At 39.8% G+C, this 25,401-nt stretch overlaps 1 protein-coding gene across 1 annotated transcript in view; it reads right to left on the bottom strand.

Moving 5' to 3' along the window:
* Positions 1 to 20,910, bottom strand: part of lhfpl2a (LHFPL tetraspan subfamily member 2a) — a 42,640-nt gene extending 21,730 nt beyond the window's left edge. Inside the window, exons 1-2 of the mRNA XM_034238820.1 lie at positions 20,678 to 20,910; positions 3,223 to 3,288 (exon numbers count right to left, since the gene is read on the bottom strand). The gene's annotated coding sequence lies outside the window, so the exon portion shown is untranslated. The remainder of the gene's footprint in view (positions 1 to 3,222; positions 3,289 to 20,677) is intronic.
* Between the last annotated feature and the right edge of the window lie 4,491 nt (positions 20,911 to 25,401).

The raw sequence follows: 25,401 nt of genomic DNA, 5'->3' as shown, positions 1-25,401 counted from the left end.
TGGAAACGGCATATGATGACACCCCATAATTGATGTAGAGCTGTTGAAGGCAGGACCATTAACCATTATCTGAAGTCCGCTGCTGTTTTATGGCGAGGGATGCGTTGCCATAGTAACACCACATTACGTAACATCATATTTGATGTAGAGCTGTTGAGAGCAGGACCATTAACCATTATCTGAAGTCTGCTGCTCTGAGCATTTCAGTTGGAGTTATGACATCATCGTGTTCCATGACACAGGTGTTTATATTTGAGCTAACAAGGTGTCCAGAGATCAAAGGTTTCCATGGTGATGTGTAGTAATTTCATTCTTCATCCTTTTCATTGTTCTGAATGAGAGATACATCTCTTACATGTGAACGTTTTGTTGAAGAACCGTAACAGATATTGGTGTATCAGCATTCCCATTAAAATATTCACTTTATAAAATACTTTGTTTATGTCCAAATTCCTTCAAAACTTAAGAATGTTTTACACTTCAGCTGTACTTGTGATTGTGTTTAGTGCCAATTAGCATAAGAAAGCATGGTAACATGCCAAAGAAAGTTGTTACCAAGGTCACCATTATAGCTGTTAAACAGCATGAGAACATTATCATTTTAAGCATGAGCATGTAGCTTAAATCCCTGCTGGGCCTAAGGCAGTTTAAGCAGTACATTAACTACAAATCGTCCTTCCATGCGACATTTAATTAACAATACATTTGACAGTATATCACCTTGCAGATATTGGACATTTGCCAGAGGTTAAGTTTTTTTGTTAAAGGAATAATAACCAAGAAATGTGAAGCTACATTCTTGACACCTAATTCCTGAGTGCTGCTTTCTGGGGAGCCCTGAGGAGCCCGGCACTTCACTCTGGTTCCCACTGTTAAAGAGCTGCAGAGTTTGGGGGCCCTGAGGCCTAACACTGTGTCCATTATGCCTAATCATTTCCAGCCCCACCTTAGCCCTTCAAACAGCCCCGGGGACCGTAAACACAGGGGTCGCAGGAGGAAAGTCCTTCCACTTCAAATCCCTTTTGTTTTCCAGGCCAGACTCAGGAAATCAGCCTCTCTGCTGAGGCGAGTGGATGGTATTTCGCCCTCTTCTCTAGGGCATTATTCTCACCGTGTTTTGTGCTTGGGATGAGTGCAGTTTAATCCTAACTCCCCTGCAAACTGAGATGGCCGCTTTATCAAAACGCCCCTAGGGAGGCAGAACCATTGCCGTTTGGGGGCACTCCATGCTTAACCTGATACCCTCCTAAAAAATCAAAAGTAAGCACAGCCGAGGAACGTTGGCACCGAGTTTCTCTCGAGTTTCGGATAATAAAAGTATCAAGTGATATCATCCCCGCTCGCAGGCCCTTGGCAAATCACGGTAACGACATGAGTGGGAGGCGAGGAGCTGAGGGATGGAGACAAATGAGGAGAGAAGCTGAGTGAAAAGGAGACACGGAAGACAAAACAGAGAGGTGGGAAGCTGAGAAATGTAGAAGCGTGTTGCTATTGTCAGACCGGTTTCGGGGAGTAAAGTGAGATGTGTAAATGCTTTCACTTGCAGACAAAGAGTCCCGCTTTTCATATAAAAAGATTATTTCACACTGGACACCGCTGTGGTATCCTGCAGACACAATAGGAAAAATGTGTCTGATTAAAAGCTGACATGGCAGGATGTATACAAAACTGTCATGTCTCATATTTCCAGAATAAATGATCTCTGGATAACAGCTTAGGGTATTAACATATAACACATGAGTTTTTTATCAAACTTCCTGATAAGTGTGTTTAAACTGAATTCAAAGGTTAAACCTGAGGGGCAGCCTGTTCCCGTTCATGTGTGAAAGACAAAGACAAGTGAAGTCAAAAACAAGTGTGAGATAACAGGAAGTGGGCCGCTGACATAAAGTCTCCCTATTTTAGGAGCAAATGACAAACCATTATTCTGTTTGTTATCTTAGCAGGGGGCTTTCCACTTTGAAATGACCTTCACAGGTGGTCCCTGCTCATTATCTCTCACCACGTTGTTTTCCTCCATATTGGAAAAACAGGCACCCACACACCAACACCCCCGCAACACCCCCGCAACACCCCCAACTTCCTGGTTCATCCTGATAAACACACCGGACAGTCAGCGTGGAAGACAATGAAGATACGACAGCATGAACTTGGAGCTGATTAAGATGCTGTTTCCTATTCACTTGACTAAAGGTCACATTGGCAGCAGTCCACAGGATTTAACACAGGGGACACAAGATGACTCATAGGGTCGTTAAGTGGAAAAATATAATAAGATAAATAACACTTCTAAGCGAAACACAAAATTCAACAGCATTGCAAATGCTGAGCTGTCCTTGAAATCCAGAAGCTTATAGCTATTGTATACAATTGCATGAGGTTTGGCTATAAATCAATGGTTGATTTAACTCCACATGCCTTTAAATGTATCCAAAAAAGAAATCAATCTCAAATTGTGAGGCCCCAATTAAAAGCCAAAACCATGTGTTACTAATTACAAATGTAAATGTTGTTGTTGTTGTTGTTGTTGTAGTACGGCCTATCTACACTTTAAAATATATATATGTATACGTGTAAAAAGTAATTAAAATGTGTTTAGCTGCATGTCCATTTCTATATAAATACATTGAAGGCAATGGATGTCAAATTCAACAACAACAAAATAAGAAACTAGTTCAGATACATTTAAATACATCCGTGGCAGTTTTTTAATACATAAAGAGTTTAGAGAAAAGCTTGTATTCAGATCTGTGTGGATCAGATTTGATTGACGGTGGCTTGACAACTAAACAAAACAACTCCAAAACTGTAACTGTGCAAACTCTTCAACAGAGCATCATCCACTTAAAACAAGTGAGTAAAGTGCAGTGAAAATGCCAAATAAAGAAAAACAAAATGGTTGTCACTTCCACAGATGACTGTGTGTAGGAAGCAATTGCTCACAGTAAGAAGCTAACTTTAACGCAGTGATGTTACACCTGCCGGTACAATAGGGGCCATGACAACAGCTTGTGTTTCCACCGGTAAGAGGCAGGTGCCAGGAACCCCAATAATATAACAAGAAAAGCAGGAAGCCACGTTTCTGCTTGTTTTGTTAGTCTACACAACTCCAAAGGGTCTTACATCTCCAGAGGAAAAGCTCCACAAAGGAACATGTGAGTGGACTAAAGAGTGGAGATGCAATTAAATGGCAAATACACCTCAGACAAAAACAACACAAACCTCTGGTGTGGACGCAGAGACGAGTTCTTCAGTTAAATCCAGATGACGTTAGAGTCCTCTCACCACCTGTGGAGACAGCAGGACAATGCAGCGATGAGTCCAAATCACAAATCCATCCCATCTCAGGAGAGACACACTTCACTCATTGGTGGCTCCACAACTTTAATGAGCATCTTTTCTTTTAGCTCACTGGTATTTTCCATCTAAACCTGAGACAGACAAGCAGCTGCACCTGGAGAACAAACGTTTCAACTGTTTCACATGTTCATCAAAAAAGAGACGCTGATGCTTGCAAACCTCGTTTGATGTGACGTGGGTCCCTGTGGGAAAGTCGCATAATGTTTAGCACAACAACACATTGTGTGTGGATTATATAATCCAGCCAAGTCACTAAGAGGGATAAATCCTAAACCCTGTGTGAAAGGTGCTTTCAAAACCACAATCCATTTTCCCACAACCTCATTTCAATCTGAAATCAACAGAGATATTGAAACATGGGTCCAACTGGTGGATCACTAACTTTAACTCATTTCAGCATTTTGCTTCTACTTAACTTCAACTTGTGAAAACTCAAAAGGCTGTTTTGATTAAGCAGGTATTCATTTTATGATCACATGTATTCACTAGATGATGGTTTAAATAGTGCCTAGATGGCCTTGTTGTGCGATACATCCCTTTTGCTCTTTTCCTTGTAGGTTAAACCACATTTCTATATATTAGCAGTGGTTCAAATGACTATGTATAAAATGAAAAGTTTCCCCCAATGATAATCCCACAGAAAATTATCACACAACTCTACAGTTCCCCCCAGCTCTAAAAAGTACTAAGACATTTTTTAGCCCACTCTTTAGGTTTTACAGGACGTTTAAATGTACAGTTTTGGTTCATCTCACCAGAAAAACAACTTTGATAAACTAACTGTACACTACCTGCCCAGCACTAAAACGTCAGTTGACCCAAGTTATTAAGCACAGTGTATTATTGAGCAGCTAAAGAGCCAGATATTTCCATCAGGAGGTGGTGGAGACCAAAAACAGAGCTACAACAGAGATTGAACAATGAATGACACTCTTGCCCTGTGCCTTTTGCATATTTCAAAGGCAACTATTTGTTCACTTAAACAACACTAAAAGGAAAATGTCAAAGTTTTGTTTACGTTAGTGGCCAGAAAACCATGCTGCTTTAATGCTGCGTTTCATAAAAAAAGCAAAAGAATATCTTCATACATTGGTGGAGGCAATCTCTCTTCTATAGACCCTTCAATAATAACAACAGTTAGCAGAAGCACTGCTACAAATACGACTACTTAATCACAGCATCAATTAATCCATGATCCAAGAATGCAATCTGTCCTTAAGGGCTGACTAAGGAAAACTCAATAGGAGCCTTGTAAAGTCAACATAGTGAGCAGCAGATCAGGTTACTCTGCCTCTTCATACTAATGACACACATACATCACGCTGTAGATAATTAACTAATGGCTGACTGTTCCTGGTTTACCCAGCCCTGTTGAGTCTTTTTATTGGTTACTGTACAGACAGAGCAGCACTCAGCCCGGGTTAACAGTCAGGTCAATAGTCTGAACTCAATAGTGACAACATTTACAGGATTGCAGAGCCTTCCAATAACAGTGCACATGATTACTTCCCTTGGATAAATGGAGCAGATTAGATTGGTATATCTCAAAAAGAGGATGTTTGTACTGATAGATGACTGACGTCACAATGAAGACATTGTTTCTGTGACAATGCTTTTCATTTATCAGCATGCTCAGGGCGCATCCACTACCTTTACAACAGCAGTGGTTCTCATAAACAAACAAAATATATATCAATTAAGCATAGACTCTATTGTAAATCATTCTGCCAAACAAATGACTTCTAGAGCTACAATTTATTTTTAAACATGTTTCTATCCACTTATGACCTGGCCTGCCCTACAGCAGCAGGCGTTTTCCGAAAAAACACCGACTTTGTTTTTATGTAAAGTGATATTCTGATAAGGAAATTAAACGCAATCGAATAAGGTATAATCAACATTAGCATTGGGTTCAAACAGTGGGAAAGCAAGCAGTGATTTTGCTACAAAAACCGTGGAATAAGCCTGAGATAATACACAGAAACTCCCACAGAAGCTTCCCATGGATCCCTACACTAATAAACAACATACTGCAGGCCTCTAAATCATTGAATGAAACGTTTAGACTTCTGTATCTTTTATTAACTTAGAGGGGAAGAGAAAGAGCCCTATACAACCTGACACTGACGTCACATCTGCTGCGTTTTAGTTAGATTTTTTAAATGTCATTTTACATGTTATTGTGAGTAGTTTACACACTGGCTGATCTTTTTTCTCACGCTGCGAACTGATGAAGCACAGGGGATGAAAACAGGATCCTCAATTTTACAGATAAGTTCCACGAAATTCTCAGTCACAGAGATAAGGGCCGGATAAACATAACGGTAAATTGTGAATGGAAAAAAAAACAATAATATTCCTACAGCCATCTCCTCAGTAGAGTTTTGTCCTGAGGAGAACCTCTGTAGGGTAACTCTTTGTTGGGCATTTTCCAATTACAGAAGTGGAGAGAAAAATTGAAGGGATTTTCCCAAAGTGTGGCATTCCAGCTGCTTCTCAGACCATTTAAAGTGATGCCAAAAAAATGCATAAAACTTGGAAATACCTCCTAGTTAAGGCACTGGTTGTTTGGAGCTGAGCTGGTGAAGCTTCCACAGCTGGAGGCAGGTTATTATGTGGGGACAGGGGGGATGTCTGTAGGTATGCTCACTGCAGCCAGGCCCACCACAAAAGGGTCTTTCTTATAGTATTTAGGGGCTGTGGGAACAGGGGAGCTGGATTGTCAACATTTAAAAGGAACATTTGGTTTATCAGCCTATTTTCTATCTTGCCAAGAGAGACACTGGTATCACTCTCATATCTGTTTAATATGGAGAGATAAAACTTAAAGCAAGGGGACCTACCTCTTACCAGCAACTCTTATTATCTTATTATGTTTAATACATAGAGTTGTGGTTGTACAGGTGGGTTATTGCCAGATTATGTCTTGGCCCAGCAGTACAAACTTCATGGAGTTAGTATTGGTTTCAGTTTAAAAAAAAAACAAGGTATAAAATGTTAATTACTGAGCTTTGGAGGCACTAGTTTTTTACATTTGGCCTAGAGCTGCAATGATAAGTATATCAGTCAAAATGTTGTTTTTTTTACAAAAAATGCCGAACTTTTTATGGTTTCAGGTTTTCAATTGTGAGAACTTGCTGGTGTTCTTCCTATTATCAGATAGTACGTTGCATTATTTTTGTTTCTGGACTTTTGATTGTGCAAAACAAGACATTTAGTGACGTTTTATTGTGTGGAAAGTATGTATTGACAACAATTTTTTCCTGCTACAGTATCTTAAAACAAATAATCTTGAAAATCCATGCATCAATCAAACATTTTCAATCAGGGTGCCCCGGATGCTTTTCAGACAGCTAACCAACAACATGGACTTCCATTCAAAGTAAACTGGTCAGTCTGGTCAGTCATTGTATTTTGTATCGTGTACTGTATGTAAAGCACTTTGTACATTCGTGTTGAGAAGGGTGCTATATAAATAGAGTTTTACTTGCATTGTAATTTTAATAAAGAAAGTGGTTGTATGGCACATGTATCAATGGTGAAAATTATTGTTATTAATGGAGGTTGCAGCCAAACTTTCTTCGGTTTTAGTCTTTATTTTGGGGTACGTTAACTGTAGCTTGGTCTTCTAATTTAAGCCCTAGAAAGAAACTAATTCCAACTGCTTTCCCAAAAAGTCAAGTTATTCCTTTAAGTGTTTCAGTAGCACATGCAGGGGCAAATTGTGGATTCTGTTTAATCTCAAACCAAGGTAGACTTATTAAAACTGTGACACGTCAAGCACTAATAATGCATCCTCCAGTACCGTGAGCATCTGTTTACCATTCATGTCTCCAATCCTCTCTTCTTCTGTTCACTCTCTGGGCAGTAATGAGAGGCATGTGAGGCTAAACAGAGTATTCTCATTAAAATAACCAGCCCCCCCTTCCTCCCTGAGGCTAACATACAAAACACAGGTGTTAGGAAGCATCCAGTTTACCAGACCCATTCCCTCTCTAACACAAATCACTGCAATGCATTGCTTTTGCAAAGTGTTCAAACAAGCGATTTAGAGCAATCGCAGAATGAGCCGTGAGAAAATATTTAAAGAGTACAAATACACACAGATAGATGTTTGTGCACCTGATCCAAAAGCCAAATACTTCAAGTACAGAGTGTAAAAACTAGATTTTTAGGAAATAACATTCATCTGAACATCTGTTTTTGGAGTTTAGAGAAATACAATGCGTATTTTGTAAGTGTAAGCCTCCGTCTAAAGACTGGAACAATCAATGGACATTACAGCTGCTGTCTATTCATATTCAACACAAAACAGACACGACCAACAATGACTTCATGATTTTGCTCCGCAGGCAGTGTGTGTGAGTGTGTGTGTGTTTTACTGGAACATTTTTTACAGGACTATCAAACTGTTGCTGCATCAGCACCACATAAACCGCTCAGTGGATTGAGTATCGTACATGTGGGACAATATTTCCAGTCCGAAATTAAATACAAAGTGTTAGTTGATAACGACGCGTAACTTGGTCGTGTAGAATTCATGAAATGTAGAATAGAAAAATCGCAAAAAAGCATAAATAAAAGCAATTATTGTTCTGGAGAATAATAAGCATTGTCAGTTCCCGCTCAGCTGGGCAGCTGTATTACATTTACCGCACATTATTTTAGGAGCCAGCACTGAGACAGAGGGGCTTTGAAAGCCGTGCCAGGAGCTCTTCAAAGAGAGCAGGAGAAACCGTCGGGTTCTGGAGCCTGTGCAGCTTCCGCTTCGGGTTTAGGTGCGAGCTCAGTCTGCTGACAGTGACTGGGGGCCAAAAACAACGACGTTTCACTGACGCTCATAAAGATGGTTTATATGCATTTAAGTTTTCTTTCTAAAAACGATATCCTCAATGTTAGTGAACAGAGGCAGATCAATTATCTAACAAACCTATAAAAGTAAGTTTAATTATTCTGATTTTGTTTCTTAGAAAGCATGTTGTGTGTCATTTTGGTACGGAAAGGTCTTAATACTACATTACCCATAAGCCTATGCTACTGCTGCAATAGAAAAAGGCAGACTCGGAGTCAAGTATGAAAACACTAGCACATTTCCACTTATTTTTTACAGTAGGAAACAAAACACTACGCTTTAGTCGCTGTATTCACTCGTAAATGGCCCAGAATTTAAAGGAAACTTTTATTTATTTTATTTTGATATTACTATTAGGGCTGTCAGTCGATTAAAAAATGTAATCGCGATTAATCGCATGATTGTCCATAGTTAATCGCGATTAATCGCAAATTAATCGCACATTTTTTATCTGTTCCTAAATGTACCTTAGAGGAATATTTTGTAATACTCTTATCAACATATGAGTGGACAAATATGCTTTATGCTAATGTTTATTATCATTTGAACAATGACAAATATTCTCATGAATATTAAACACAACAACCTCTGAACATTACAAATATTCGCCTCAATTCAACCTGGAACCTCTCTCATACAATAATACAATACAAATGGTGTGTGTGTGTGTGTGTGTGTGTGTGTGTGTGTGTGTGTGTGTGTGTGTGTGTGTGTGTGTGTGTGTGTGTGTGTGTGTGTGTGTGTGTGTGTGTGTGTGTGTGTGTGTGTGTGTGTGTGTGTGTGTGTGTGTGTGTGTGTGTGTGTGTGTGTGTGATGGATCGTTGGAGCTATGTGCAACTCAAGGCATATGCTCGAACGGGAGCTGCCTGGACGCTGCAATCATGTTGCGCACTATCCGTGCTGAGTGTGCTGACTTTTCGTACAATGTCCCACTGTCTGGCTTCCTGCATAAAGTCAAGTGCTCGGCGCAGTTGTGGCGAAATGTCGCTCCTCTGTTTTCATTTAAACAGCTCCATATCCGTTAGCGCAGCTAGCTAGCACCAGATGCTAACAACAACAATGCACGTAAGGTCTCTCTCTCGCTCGCTCGGGCCACACATACACACACCCTCCCGGTCCTCCAGATGGCCAGTCGGTGCCTGCCGGTGAGCGTGGAAGTGTGGTCTGCCACAAGTGGGCGGCAGGAGCGGGGCTGTCAGCATCAGCTTGTAGATGGTATTTTAAACTCGATGCGTTCTGAAACTACGGGGCGGCCGAGGACAAAAAATACACATGCGTTAATCGCGTTAAAATAATTAGTGGCGTTATTTTTTTTTTGCGTTAACGCGTTATTAACGCGTTAACTTGACAGCCCTAATTACTATACTTTAAGCTGCATAAAATGTTAGCCTTAGCTAACTTGCTGCAGCTTAAACAATATATGCTGAAGGTTTTCACGTACCTTTGAATTTTTTTAAAGAAAAAGAAAGGCTTTACTTCTGATGTGTTTTTTTAAATATGGTCATCAGTTTCTTTAAAAGAATAATCTGAACATAAAAATCAATCTTCGGTTACTTTATGCCCCTTTTAGATGATCCCACACCACTAACGTCCAGCTCTATCTCCCTGGTTATCTCTTTAATTCTCTTTGACACAAACCTCCTTAAAAAAAAAAACACTTAACACAAGCCGTTACAAAAGACTTGGGTCTGTGAAGTAAAAACACGAGGTGCTCTTAACTCCCTCAGGCATTACACACTCTGCACTAATGCAATGATTATCCACACTCTCTATCCAATTTCCTCTCGTATGTGTGTGTGTGTGCTTACATACATGCATATACATTTGTGTGTGTGTTTCTGCCTGTAAACCACAGACCGCACACACAGATGACATCACCTTGCAGTGATTAGTCTGTTAGCTGAATGTTACACACAACACATGGCTGCATTCAGCGAGGCTGGTTTATAATTCTTATTAGAGATAAAGCACTTTTAAGGCAAAAAAAAGTAACAGATATGGAATCAAAGAAGAAGAAGAGATTGAAAACATATGACTTTCAACTTATTTTCTTTGTTCAGAATCGATGTGGTGAAGTCATGTTTGAGGTCTCTGAAAGGTCTCTCTCCATCTTTATATGATAACAGACAGGTGTATTAAGTGCCCTTTAATGTGGATAGGAGGGTAATTTCTCTGAATTGGATGCGCGCCAAGTTTCTCCCAGACATGATGACAGACATAATGTGCAAAGAGGTTTCACGTGAGTTCAAACACACACACACACACCCCTCCTTTCTCAAAAGTATATGTGCTGCAGCCTCGCTCGATTGTGTTATCATGTCTGTAATTGTCTTTTAGAGGCATCATATTTCCTGTCTAGCCTCTGAACCTGTGATAACCACAGTGATAAAGATTCCCACTTAGTGTCACGGGCCATTGGCCCCAAGGAATCTAATGGCCCTTCAGTAACGGAGCCTTAACGGCTGCTTTACCGTGCCTAACCATCCTGAGAAGATGCTAAGTGTTTACATGATCTGGAAAGTGCATGAGGGCCATTCAACTGCCTAAATTTAGCTGCCGTTTAGGTGTTGAAAGTTTTATAGTCCACAGTCCACACCTTGCATTTTCCGCTCAATTCATCAGAAAAACAAAAACATACATCCCTGAGATTTTTCTGCTTCCTTCCTAATCAAAGAAAGGTAAACATATTCCTTTTTGTGATGCTAAAGGCAATCAGAAGCGACATTTTAGCGAGGAATAATTAACGAAACAGTGTCCTAGTGTTACTATGTCAACAGTTTTCATAGGGACTATTTCTTAGGTGAAAAGTAGTTCCAGTAAAAAAACATTTACAGCGAGGTCTGTGGCTAGATCCCACTAGAGGTAAGTAAGAAGTATAATTTGGGTGAACCACCCTTTAAAGTTCTATAACACATTATTTAACATGTTACTCTTTGTGCCCTTAGTTTAGTGATGTTTCAGCCAAGAATTAAAGGGTTCAACGCATCAATCTGATCTGCAGGATTGCTGTCATTATGGAACTAAAATCACATGACATGAACAATTAACGCTCAACTGTTTTTTTTTCTTTGTAATTATGTAACATTTCTGCTATAAATGACATTATCTGGCTCATTTCTATAAGTCAGATCGGTGCCTTCAGGTTTTAAAAATGAAATCAGGAGAGAAAATGTTTACAATGAACACCTATAATGTGTGCTCAGCCAAACCAAAACAGAATACCAAGACATTCACGCAGTTGTCTTAACCAACCGGCACTGTTTGTTGAAGGTTTATCACATGTCTGTCTTGCAACTGCCTTTTGGAATTGCTTCATTTTGCACCTAAATGACAGTACAGGTATTTTAAAATCAATGCACTTTGGAGACGGTTTACCAAATGGGTTCAGTTAAATAGTCAAAAAAGTCAGCTTAGTTGGAAAAGAAGGGCAAATCAGAGGAAAAACAATATTTCAAAACCAAATCAGTGTGGATATGAGCCTCTCAGATGTAAATATTCGACAGAAGGGCAGCATGACTTGTGGAGGTCAGAGGCAGATATTAAAAAAGTGGTTCCCCACAGAGTGAATGATCTCTGGGGCACGGAGGATGTCAAAGGGAAGTCATGGCGCTGATGTAGGGGGGAGAAGACAGAGGAGGGGGAGGAAGGCTGCACAAAGGCAGCTCCAGACTCTTGCCCCTGGGAGATGGATCACAGATGTCTGACCAGAGCCGCTGAACTTAATTGTGAAACAAAAGCTTAACCTTCTCTTTCAGTCATTTATTTTCTACTCTTTGCTCTTTCTTCTCTGAAACTTATTTTCCTTTATGCCCCGCTCTGTCTCTTCAGACTATCATTACTGCCCTCTGTGAATCCATTTTCTTGAGCCTGTGTTTACTCTCCCTTCTGCCTCGCAGCGAGGGACGGCGTAATCCCTGCTGTCTTCAGATGTGCAAATACCACTTAACTGTCGAAGGCCGGCCCAAATGACAACAGCAAACAAAGAAATGCCTCATTCCCTGCAAGTATGCATCTTTTATGAAGGCTTGGGTTGAGCAACATGTCAACCCGATCAAGACAGTTGGGGGTAAATATTATAGAAACACCCACTTTTGCTTGCAGAAGCGTCTATTATTGTTTCAAAGATTCTTTCCCTTGGTAAATAACTTTAATTGAAAGGTTATGAGTTCAGTGTAGAAGGGAGAGTTGACTCTGGGCTGAACCTGAAACTGTTGATTTAACCGGAGTCATGTCGGTGCTGATCATACCTGAGATTGGATCAAACAGGATGCATCTGTGGCTGGGAAAACTAGCCGGGCAAATGCCGATTTAATTCAATTACCCCTGTTTGTATCAGCTTGTTATAATGGCTGGAGCTTTGGGGTGTATGATCTGATCTTGTTTTAAAATCATAGGGAAGAATCTAAGTCTTTCTCCCAATTTACCAACAAAACATTGGGGTAAAAAACTCTCACAATAAAGCTAGTTTTTGTGCTGAAGTTTGTGACTGTGTGGTCCCACAGGTGCTGTAACATTATCCCATCCCAGTTCAGTGCAGTGGTCACCCTCACCTGCAGAGCCCTCACACTACAAATCAATTCACAGCTGCACAGGCCATTAGGCAGATCTTTGCTCAATGACCAGAGGGGAGATTAGAGGAAAAGCTGACGGAAGTTTCCAAGGTTTTGCACACCCCTTAAAACGTTCTGCTAAACCTTTCCCCCCAAAACTGAGACTTTTAAAAACAAAAAAACACAAAAGGGCGTATGGATTTAATTGTATAATCTGATATTACCCATGTATAGATGTTGTAGTGTGAATTGATGGTTGCCGTCTAAAAATGAGAGAGCCTGCTTCTGTGTTTAAAAATCAACATTACCGTTACAAAAACGTAGCTACTGTTGGAGAAAGGAAACTCATACAACTATAAAAACAGTTACTAATGGGGGAAACCGGTCAACTACTGTGAATACAGTTAGTAATGTGAGCAGGATTAGGTCAAACCATGACCTGCTTTATATTTTAGCATGAGTCACCACTATTTAAAAAATCGGCCAAGACAGGATGCAGAGAAAGACAGAGGGAGCGTTGAGCCGTTGGTCCTGCTGCTCTCTGGCTACCAGTGGTGCAGGGCTGGTAATGACCGGTGACCGTCCAGTGCAAAACACAATATTGTTTCCATGGTGCTGGTAAAACCCTCCTCATGGAAACCATATTACAAATGACACCTCTGTGCTCAGCAGTTACAGTAAAAACAAGTGAAAGTGGAAGCTTAACCAGTATGACAAGGGGATTTTTGGAGCTAGGCTTAAGTTAAAAGGTAAATCAATATTTCCCTTAAATGACTAGAGTTGTTTAGTTGATTGATTTTAGACTAGCAGACAATAAAAAGGATAGCGATAGAGACACATACACATGTCTGTTGTTTCGAAAGAGTGGAGTGATCTTAAACGCATGATGAAACTTAGACAGAAAGAGTTCATTTATCTGACAAAAATGACAATTACATGTGAGGATTTACTTTCAGTTTATATCATTTGTACCATTGAACCCGTACTATTTCCACCTAATGTAGACTTTTTATTAAAGCAAAAGTTCAATATATTATCGGATTTTCTTTCTTGCTATAGGTAGGCTACTGTATATGACAAGATTGACAACACTTTCATTTAGGTTTGCACTAAGCTAGACCTAGCACGCAGATACGTAGCTTAACTTAGAAAAAATAGAAGCAGGAGGCTAGTGGCTTTTGATAACTTTGTGCAATACTTACATTGTTTACAGATTAAACAAACAAGATGCAGGGTGTTAATAAGTGAGCTTTAGAGGTGTTAGTCCTCTATTTGATTTACCTTTGGAAAGAGCCCTGATTAGCTTTTAAGCTCGGCTAACATCCTGCTAGCTCTAGTTTCACACTTAGCATATGAGAGTGGTATCGCCCTTGTTTATGGAAAGTGAATATATTTCCCTAAATGTGAAACTATTTGTTTAAAGATGAAACTTGGTCAATGAAAAATAATAAGCTACAACCCCTGTTTACAAATAAATTAATGAATAGACTAAATCTCTTTGTGCTGATTGTCTTTTTCTAAAACAAACTGTGAACCAACTACAGCTTGATAGCAAATGATGACATTCAGCTGTTACACAAACACAATGTGCAATCTTGTGTATTCTGCTCCATACAGCTTAAAGCCTTTTCCATGACCTAAGCCAAACTGAGCATATGATACCGCCTTATCGCACATTACACACAGACTGCCTATTGTGGAGGGTCATAACCCTTAATGATTAGCATACAGCTGTGAGCCTGAGCTCCCCGAGTGACGGTTCCAGCTAATCAATATTCAAACATGTCTGATACAAGACTAGCTGGTTAAAAGAAAAATACAGGATGCTTGGCAGGAAGGAAAACACAGGAGATGCTACGCTAAATAAGAGCCATAAACTGAATTGAACACAAGAAGCAGAGTTTAATGAGCCTGCAGTTGCTCAGGGACTAGATATAGTGCTGGGGGCCATGCAGCTGCAAAACGCACCGTCCGTCTGCCGTGCTTTCCCCTGAGACTGACCCCCCGCTCGCCACAAAGGAACTAAACCCACTGCAGATTCTTTCTCCTCATTTCACCCGACAGGAGGGTCCAGCTCCCCCCTCTCTGACCTCCACAAGTCATTCTTTGGATGTCTCTTTCTATTGGAGAGGCTATGTTCCACACAGGCATACCCTCAATAGACAGAGGGGACAAGTGTAGGATGAGGGCTTTGTTATTATGGAGGGCCACACCCTGCTGGTTTCCCAGTAAACGGCAGGCTGTAGAGCCGCTGGAGGTAGATGTACCCCCAGGAGAGGCTCATCTCTGGGAGCCACAGGGGGGCCGAGAGGACGGAGAGAGAGTCGGAGAAAATGGAGGCGAGGAGTAAGCAGAGGAGGGAAGGGTGATTAGCTCAAGCGCTGCCTAATCTAATCAGTGTGCATGACTGCCCCACTGCGGGGGGGGGGGACACACATAAAGAGAACACGAAGGTTTCGTATCATTCTGTGGAGGGTTAGGAGAGTTAAATCAGTGGTTTAAAGGTCACCTATCATGTTATTTTTAGGCAGTAGCATAGGTCTCAGATATATAAAAATACATAAAAAAACATGTCTATGAAGTGTTTTGCTCAAAATACCAAACAGATCACCTATTCTAGCCATGCCTCATATCCCTCTATTTCACTTCCTGTTTCAAAAGTGCTGATTTGGGGTATAAAGCTTTAAAAAAAAAAAAAAAAGGAGGGGCTGAGCTCTTGCGGGAGATGCTACCGGCAGCTACTGCGGTGATGAAACGCCATATCATGGATTATCAAGGATTATTTCTGAAACAGTCTGGAGCTCAAAGGCTTTCTCTCTTGCCGGTTATACCACAAGGTGAGTTCCTTTTTATTTCCTGCTTCTTCACACACATGCTCTGTGCAGTGCAGGTTAGCTCTGAGTGTTAGCGATTAGGGCTGCACGATTTTGGGAAAAAATCTAATTGCGATTTTTCTGACAAATATTGCGATTCGAATTGCGATATTTATTTTTAAGCGACCCAACGGAAGTTTATTGTAAAATGCGGCCATAACTCCGGCTAGGAAGGTCGTATCAACATCAACTCCCGTCTCTAGCACCCCCGCAGCCCGAGCTACGAGTGAAAGAACTAACGGTACGTCCACACAGCAGCTTTAAACAAATCTTCCACCGCTTCCAACGCTTCTCTGCCCATTGACTTTGAATGGGGATGACGTCACTTTGCCTCGCTTTTCGCCGAACTGCATTGTGGGGGAGCGAAGAGAAGATTTCCAGGATTTCCAGGATTTTCAGGATTCAAAAGTTGAGCAATGTTCAACTTTTGAAGCTGAGCTGGAAGCGTCAGCCAATCAAATCCCGTTTATGCAAATCTGACAGTACAAGCGCTAGCCAATCAAACCGCGTGTAAGCAGGGAGAACCAGACCGCAGTTCATTTCCTCATATTCCAAACGAGAAATTACGGTAGCAAATCACCCGGTTCTTTATGACCAGAACTATTAACGGGATACAAACCGGAGGAACCAGGTATGGAGGGAGGTGGCAGAGACAGTGGGTGAAACTGGTAGGTTTTCGCCTGTTTGGGGATTTTATATATATATATATTGCTCGCATAAAATCCCCGGGGTTTTTTGCTTTGTATGTCGGGGGCGGGAGATTCATGTGATTGGTTGTTGGTCGCGTTGCTCGCAAAAAATCCCCAAGCTTTCAGACACGCCCAGCTCCAAGATTTTCAAGATTTTTGAAAAGCTGCTGTGTGGACGTACCGTAAACTTACATGAAACTTCCGTTGGGTTGCTTTAAAGTCAAGCTTCAGTTAAAGATTCACCCTTTTAGATGTAGAACATGTGATGGAGCATTACTAACCTGACTCAGATGGTTTGTTTCACCAAACTATCTAGGAAAGCTCCATTGGAAGCCATTTGGAAAGGGCAGGCACTTTCAAAAATACTTGGCAGGTGATTGGATCAATCTGTCTATCACCTTCTATCATGGGCTACTTCTGATTGATTAACAATGGCTGGTACATGTGGAGCACAGCACTTCTGATTGGTGTGGATGACACAAGAAGAAAAAAATAAATTGTAAAAAAAATAAATAAAAAGTTTTAAAAAATCGCAGGCTTTGCGATTTGATAATCGCATCATCTTGAATCGCGATTTCGATTTAAAATCGATTAATCGTTCAGCCCTATTAGCGATGCTAATGCAAACATGCACCGACCATATTACGTCCAAAACAGTCGGGCATTGTTTCTGATAGCAACGTTTCTGATAGGGCCGTGGGTGTAAAGCCAGCCTACATTTCCGATATTACGTCATATCGGACACAAATCTGGATCAGCTCCGTTGTAGCCCCGTTTTTAGAGATTTGGGTACGGAGGAAAAGAGAGAGGTTTTTATTTTCTGACGCTGCGTGAGTTCCCCGACACACCGGGGACACATCTTTATGTATAAAAGACATCAAAAAGTGCCTTTTGCATGATAGGTCGGACGGACCCCTTTAAGAACAAAAGGCCACATGAGAAAACTCATCATGTAAACGCTGCTGGACACTGTTACATTTCACATGGATGTGATACAGTTTGAGCTTCGGTTTTGCTCTCTGACAAGTTGTAAAACCACAGTAACTCACTGACATGAAACTCAGAGGTTGATGGAGGGTAGGGATGAGCATTTCATTTGGAAAGCTACCAAAACTAACATTACGACTCACTAACAGACCCAATTTCAGTGACTTAATTCATGTACTAGAAGGTATAAACAAAGGACACAACCAGTAAGAGCTCTCTGTCTGCGATCACTTCATATTCTTATTCGAAACTGGAACTACTGTTTGAAAGATGGGAAAAAATGATATACTATCTTTTTGAATGAGCACATTCTTCAGCTTGAATGTCCTGTTGCCAGCAAACTAGGCTTTTTTTTATTTCTTTGCTTATGGCACGGATGAAGAATTTGTTCATTCATCAAATCTACTGTGTATTTTTGTTTTTGGCTGGATTCATAGGTTGAGTTCAAATTAAATCAAGAAAAATAACATTAGATTGAAATGTGTTCAAACTTGAGTTTTTTGTGTGACAGCCCTCAGACGGATAACAGAGGAAAATGTCAGAGAACAAAGCCTCTCGGACGCTTTTCAGACTGTGACACAGACTTTTCCAGTACCGGTAAAACAGACCATCTCTGGAGCAGCTCTATTAAAAACATTAATAACTTAGACACACAGCTCCTTTTAGAAGTTTGCAATGGAAAACCTTATAACGTAATGTGACCCAGTTAAGATTTGTCTGATTTGTTAGGACTACTTCCTTACATTACGTCAATTTTACAGCCAAATAAACAATCTTTAGTACAGAAACACACAATAAAAGAAAAACTGTGTGTGTTGGTTTCCTGGATGCTCCTGTTGAAGGTTTTATTAACCGCACTTGCTGAGAAACAAACGAATACTGTCGGGTTTAAATAATGAATAAAAAAAAGCACAGATTGTCAAAAACAGATGTTGCCGGGGTAGTGATTATCCTAACTCCATGTAAGAGTCCAACAGTAGTCTGAGGAAATACGATGCATATAAACCAGCCTTGTTATCAGGGCCATCTAAACTGGAAGATATCCACAGCAGGGCTTTAGTGTAACAAACTGTATTCCAGATGTTAGTCCCAGCCGGCCGGAGTAATCTGGTTTAACCTCTGACACAAGAGCAGCCGTTCAATTAGTGGATTTCACACTCTAGTTATGGTGACATCACAGCACTGGCTATGGTTTCAAGCACACACTGATAGTGCCCAGGTCTTATTTCCATCAGGCATGGAGAAGATGTAGATCAACTCCTCCAATGATACAGTCCTCATACCAGGAGACATATGCTGACCCAATCCCATAAACTGCAGCCAGCATCCTGGATTAATAACAAAAACACTGCCATCAAAGCTCAAGAAAAAACACAAAAGGCAGATGATGTGGTCTCAATGAATGGCGGAGTAGTTTTTTTTTCCCCAAACTGCACCGAAAACGAGACTGTTAATATTTTATTTCCATGCTTTGGAAGTTTATCATTTAGTTAAGGAAAAGAGAGTAAAAAAAAGACATAAAATAACTTTCCCTAAGCATCTGCGCTGTCATGCTGCCAAGAGAGAGGAACAAACTTTTTTTTTGCTTTTCTTGTGGCCAAAACTAAGGTTCGTAATGAAAGAAGGCCAGCCTTTTTTAATGGGCCAAACACAGAGCCCTGAGGGACCACGTGCACTGGCACATACACTCAAACCACTGGCAAACCCTGACAGTGAACTCCAACAAACCACCATCTGTAATGCTAGTCACTCATTTAGTGATGACCTAAGCATCATTAAACATCTGAAGCTTTGAAAAAAAAAAGAAATGTCTCAAACTAATTACGGAATATAGAATCATGAGCGAGACCGCTGCTGGTACTAAAGTGACAACACTACATTGAACAACAACAATTAGCATGATAAGAAAACAATAACAACTAAAGTACCATCTATCGTGTTGATCTAGTTGCAGAGAAAGCAAATTCCAGTTGGAAAAAGACAGTCCAGGTTTTGATGTTTCCTACCACATGAATCAGTGGCTGGGGTTTGGATCAAAAACACAACATCCCTCATGAACACTTTGCCTTTTAAAACATTGTGAGCATCACACGTGGAAAAGCTTCGTATTGAGAGAAATCAAAGTACTGCAGGGCTCTTCCTATGAAGATAACATTGTTCCTAAATGTGGTTAAATTATGGTCCAAAGAGTTCATATACAAAAAGGAAAACCCCCCAGGTGCCTTTTCTCTTCCACACACAAACACAGGTCTACAGGTGAGACAATAATCTGTTTCACTTTGTCAAGAACAGTGACTGACTTTCTCTTGAAGTAAGAACAGCAGAGCAACCTTAGACCTTCAATATATCCGCTGTCACACAGTGCAAGGATCAGGTGTTTTGAGGTTAATGACGCTTTTGATAGGCCCCCCGTGGAAAACACCCCAAACTTGGTTGTATGTAGAGCTGGGAGAATGTTATGCTTAATAGGTAATAGGTAATAAGACAAAATACAAAACAATAACTACTTCTCAGCTTCTTTTGTTAGCCTTATTTGATAGTAAAGTGCACATATGGTTTTAAACTGTTGGTCAAACAAAACAAGAATTTTTTAAACAGTAATATGAGCTTTGGAGACATCATTTAAGGACCTTAATCAACATTTATAGACTTAGCAGGAGTTTTTTTGTTCATATATGCGTCCCTCCATCTTTTTCTAGCAATGATGCACATGGCCTGACTAAATGGATTAATTAAAAGCAAATAAATAATTGTTTAAAGTTATACTTTGTATACAACTGTTGCAATTAATGACTATTCCTATCAGAGCTGATTAGTTTGTTAATTTATTGGCAACTATGTTGATATTTGACTTTTTAAAGAAAGGAATACAATTGCCCTATTTGAAATTAAGAGTTGTGAAGATTTGCTGTCAACATTATGATAAATTGAATATGTGTGTCAACTCTTGATGACAACAGTCCAACTTCAAACCCCATTTCCGTTCTTATATTGATAATTTGTTTAAACCATGTGCATGGTCAGTTTTCTAAAGATGTTGGAGACAACATATTGATTACAACCGTAATAATGGACGATTTCAATGCGTTACTCTCACTGATAACTGTCACACTTGGATCACATAATAGGGGGCATATGTGCTGCTGCATTGCCTGGAAAAGCATCAGTCTGCTCGGCTTTCCTGCCACGAGTTTCCCCTTCACATTAGCTCTTGGAGAAAATAACACCAATAAGATATGTGGAAACACTAAGTTAAAAAGTCACAAAGCGTGTATCTGATATTCTGTAACGTAGGCTTGTTTCACAGGCAACAAATGTCTCTGTTGTTCTAGAAAAGTCGTGTTAAAAAAGAGTTTCACTACTTACGTGTAACTGCTGCCGATACGTTTTTTTAAGCGACGCCTCTGAAATCCTGCTGAATCTTTTTGTGTCCTCTTCTTTGTGTAGTTTAAGTTGTCGTGGTTGGTCCTGTTTTGTTTTCTTATCTCAGTGTGTCTTCTTCATCCTCCACGTTTTTCCTCTGGGAAGGGAACCACAGAAGAATGAATGGTTCCGTCCCTCTCTTCTGCACCCGGACAGACTACCGCTGATGGGAGTGACTGCAGCCGTTAGCTACCTCCCACATCCTCCAATCACCGCTGCTCGCTCTGCACTCAGGAGCATGCATTATTTATCTATTGCCACTATATGCAATTACAATCTATGTTTATAGCCACTGCTGTGTTGCTGCAGGCGATGAAATCTATTTCGTTTTTCATTTTCAGAAAATGAGCTGCATAAAACCAAGATTTCTGCAATAAAAGCTATTGCCCAATGCAAACATCATGACAAGAGTTGGGAAATAACTACACTGTAAGGACATTTACTCACATACTGTACTTCAGAACAATTTTTACTTACAGTTTTGGATTAATGGTGTGAAATATAATCAACACTTAAATAAGACATTAGTTACACCTGGAGTAAATTCACAAGCCCTGCAGTATACAGTCATTAAAACTAGCTGCACCTTTACCATCTTTGATAACACTTTAATGCATCAATAATTATTATCAAAACATAACATATATATTATTCTGAAATGGACCAATCTGCATAATGAGTATTATTTACTTTTGGTGCTTTAAGTATATTTTAATGCCAATACTTTTGTACTTTTACTTGAGTAACCTAGTGATTGCAGGACTTTTACTTTTAACAAAGTATACTCTGGTACTTCTACTTTTACTCAAGTACAAGACCTAGTACTTCTCCCATCACTGATAATGACTAACCAGTGATAGAAAAGTAACTCAGTATACATGAGTAGCCTAGCCTCATTTAATGCTACTTAACTCTCTTTCCACTCCATTTCTTTTGAAAGCATTAAATACTGGTTACGTTTGATATTCATTTCAGTCAAACATTAATACATCATTAACTAAAATTCATAACATTAGTTTACATGATATCGAAATGGGTCAATCTGCGTATTGAGTACTTTTACTTAGTTACTTAAAGCTTGTTTAGATGCTTTTACTTTGTATCTAAACTGTCTATAAGCAGCTGGAAACAGTATCCTTAATTGCTGTTTCATTAGAGGCGGAGCCAGGTATATTTACAATAAATGACATGCAAATTAATTCATGTTTGAATTGAAGAGGATTTGACTAAGATGACATCGCTACCATAAGGACCAACAATATGCATATTAGCCATATGGTTGAAGAGCTAGACCTGATTCATTATGTGTATGTTATTTTAGCCATTTCTTCCTATAGCGTATAAAGGGCTTTCTTTTCATGGTCAGAATATGCAATCAACAGAATAGTCCTTTTAATAATTCGTGGATTGAAGACTTTCCATCAGTTATTGCCAATATTGAGGCATCTAAAGACTTTTGGTTCTCTTTAGCTTATATAAAAGTGTTCCACTTCAGTCAAATGAATAGTTATGCATGGATACTCACAGTGTTACCTTGATCCTTATTGGACTGCAAACAGTACTACAAGGATTTTGATGGGATCAAATTGGACTTGGATGATCGTGATGATATTGTTAACTTTTTATGGAAACCAAACGATGAATCAATTAATCCTGAGTGTAACTGAAAGATTAATCTATACTGAAAGTCATTGTTAGTTGCAGACTTACTGGCTGTTGGTTAATAACTACAACATTGATCTGAATAGTTTGTTCTCCAACCAATCTACTTCCTCTTCATGTATAGTTAGCATTGAACATATTCTGCACCTACTAAAGCAGTTGTTGCTTAAGGATCTCTCACCCTTAAATCAAGCTATTTACACAGTATAGCATTTACATTTGGGTGTAGTCGGCATGTCACATTCTCTCTAAATCTGAGTCTTAACCTTAACTGGGAGGCTAACAGCTGAGCTAAAGTCTCCCAGCTCACACCAGTCAATGCCTCACATTCTGAGAGCTAAACATCTATTCAGGTCCAACATGTCTGATATGCTGCACAGCAGAGAGCAGACTTAGCATTCTTTCCAGACATGTGTCTTTGCATGCACCATCTCCCATTCCCATTCCCACTCTCCAATCTTTTATTCTCAACAAATTCAGTGTGATGCTGTGCAGGAATAGTGCAAAACAACAACTTTTGTATATTGATGCATGCTTTGCACGACACTGGACGAGTGTGAATGGACTATTTTGAGACTGTTGAGACTGAGAAGGGAACAACTGGAGCCAGTGCCCTCTTTGTTGTGCTCCGCGGTCAATCAAATCCAATTTGAATGCAGTGAGAACACAAGGGAAGTCTCATGACTCTGTGCGGAAGCCAAACAGCTCTGCAGTTATTGTCAATAATACCAGCCTTGATGTTATCAATCAATTGGTTCCTGGGATCATTGTTAACTCCTCACTGACCTTCAGTTCGACAATCAGAATGAAAGCACAAAAGAGTGCAATGGAAACACCAATATAATATATAATTTAAAACAAATAATACATTATTGTATCCGTCCAATAAATGCAGTTTGAGCTACAGTGTTAGCTTCCCAATGTGGATCTTTAAATTCTCACTTGTTCAACTGATTGGTAGCCATTTGAAAGATTGTTCAATATACAACCCACCAATTACAGTATAATGATTTACTACATATGAGGGATCAATAACGAACCTATTCTGGGTACCTAACTGGAAAAATATGTATTCAGAAGGCAAGAAAAGGAGAAGTTAGGGAATAAAGGGGTTAAATAAAAATACGTTGAAAAAGTTAATATTTGTTATGAATGAAACTGTAGTTACTTTGCACTTACAGGGTACAGTATTGTTGTTGCTGGGGGACAAGGCACTTTTACTGTGCAATACAATATTATATCATATCATTTATCTTAAAACCATGATTTACTGACATACTTACAGTATGTCAAAGGACATTGTAGAAAAAAGACTGCTGTTTATGCCTTTAATTATTTTTTATTCAAAATGATATTATTATACAATTCTAGAGAACAGTTGAAGAACCTAGACCAGTTGACTGAGACGTGTGGCAAGCTATTCCTCCTGCAGACAGAAATATCTTAACAATTGTTTGGATTGCCATAAAAAGTGGTACAGATGTGTCCATGGGGCCTAGAGGATCAATCATACAGACTTTGGTTATCCTCACACTTTTCCTCTAGCTCTACCATGACACTGACATTAGTGTTATATCAGATGGATTGCCATCACTTGGTGACTTTTCATCAATGGTCAAACTTTGAATTTGTCCAATACTTTGGTTTGTTGTTTAATGTCCCATTACATTTTCACCTGCTCTTATTGCCTTTATCTGACCACTTAAGTATTTTATATATATTTGACAGAATATTTGAATTGTAATTTGCGGGTTTTAATCTAAAGTGTGACTGAATATCTTTTTTGTTATGTAGGGGATGTATACTAAGCCCATTCCCATGCTGAATACCTGGTATCATAATGTTAAATAAGGAATGTAGTTATTATCTTCTAAAGCTTTCCTTCTGTAATTACTCTTAAAAGTTATTTAAGAAGAAGCAAAATAAGATGCACCTTCTGCTATACAGTATGAGAGTGAATCTGAAACAAAATGTTAATTACATAATTTAGGACCAAGAAGGCCTCCTTGATATCTATGGTGCACTGCAATTCCAACACATGTTTGGTTAGGTGTGATGAGCTGTTGGATTTCCCCCCTCAAGGTACAACACATTCCTGGCTGCACTGGTCAGTATGATTTTAATCTGTTTTCACAGTCAGGCAGCAGAAAGACACAATCTTGTTTGGAATTCCAGTCCCACTTTAAACCTTCAATGTCTCCCTGTGGACATACCAGAGAGGAATCAAGGGTGGCAGACGTTTTTTCCAAGTGTGTGTCCCACATGTGCTCACCATCAAAACATCAGAGCCTCACGACAGCTATCATATCTTTTTACACTGTCATATCTCTCAGGGGCATCACAGTTGTGGCACACATAGCTTTGTTACAGCTGAAAAAACAAAACGTAAAGGGGTGAAGGCGATGTCAGAGGCGGTGAATCCCACTGTTGATTCAGCAGAGGCAAATCAGAGTGTGTTTGTCACTCTGTGAGGCAGACTTCACAGGCCCGAGTCAAAAGGCAGGATTAAGTGTGAAAGACACACCAAAACCACTTTGAAAAAATATGAAGAGATGAGTTGTGACATTCATAATGACAAGATGGAATAACAGGAGGGGTTGTTCACCACAGACGGGGTATGAGAAGTGCTAAAGTGGTGAGCTGTCGAGCTGAGAAACTCGTAGGCCTCGGGTTTAAGAAGAAGTGGCAACATCTAATTAAGTGAGCTATCCCATCATCTTTAAATGCAGAGTTCTGATTGTAGAGTAAACTAACAGAACAAGCGAATGACAAATTTGTAGCCTCAGCAATGTAAGAAGTGCTTTCCCAGAAACATAAAATAACCATGTGGTATTCTGGTAGTCACCCATTATCAAAATCCCTGTTTAAATTCCATTTAACAGCCGCTTTGGTACCACTTTTTTTAGACATATGCACTTGAGTGTACAGCCTACATTAGAAACCTCTTATTCTTAAAAAGCAAGAATAGGATTTTAAATTTTAAGCATGTGAGTGGCATCACACAT

Source organism: Gymnodraco acuticeps, unplaced genomic scaffold (genome assembly GCF_902827175.1).
Source record: "Gymnodraco acuticeps unplaced genomic scaffold, fGymAcu1.1, whole genome shotgun sequence".
NCBI classification, from domain to species: Eukaryota; Metazoa; Chordata; class Actinopteri; order Perciformes; family Bathydraconidae; genus Gymnodraco; species Gymnodraco acuticeps.
Note: the sequence above shows the minus strand (reverse complement) of the source record. Positions and strands in the feature narration are given on the sequence as shown.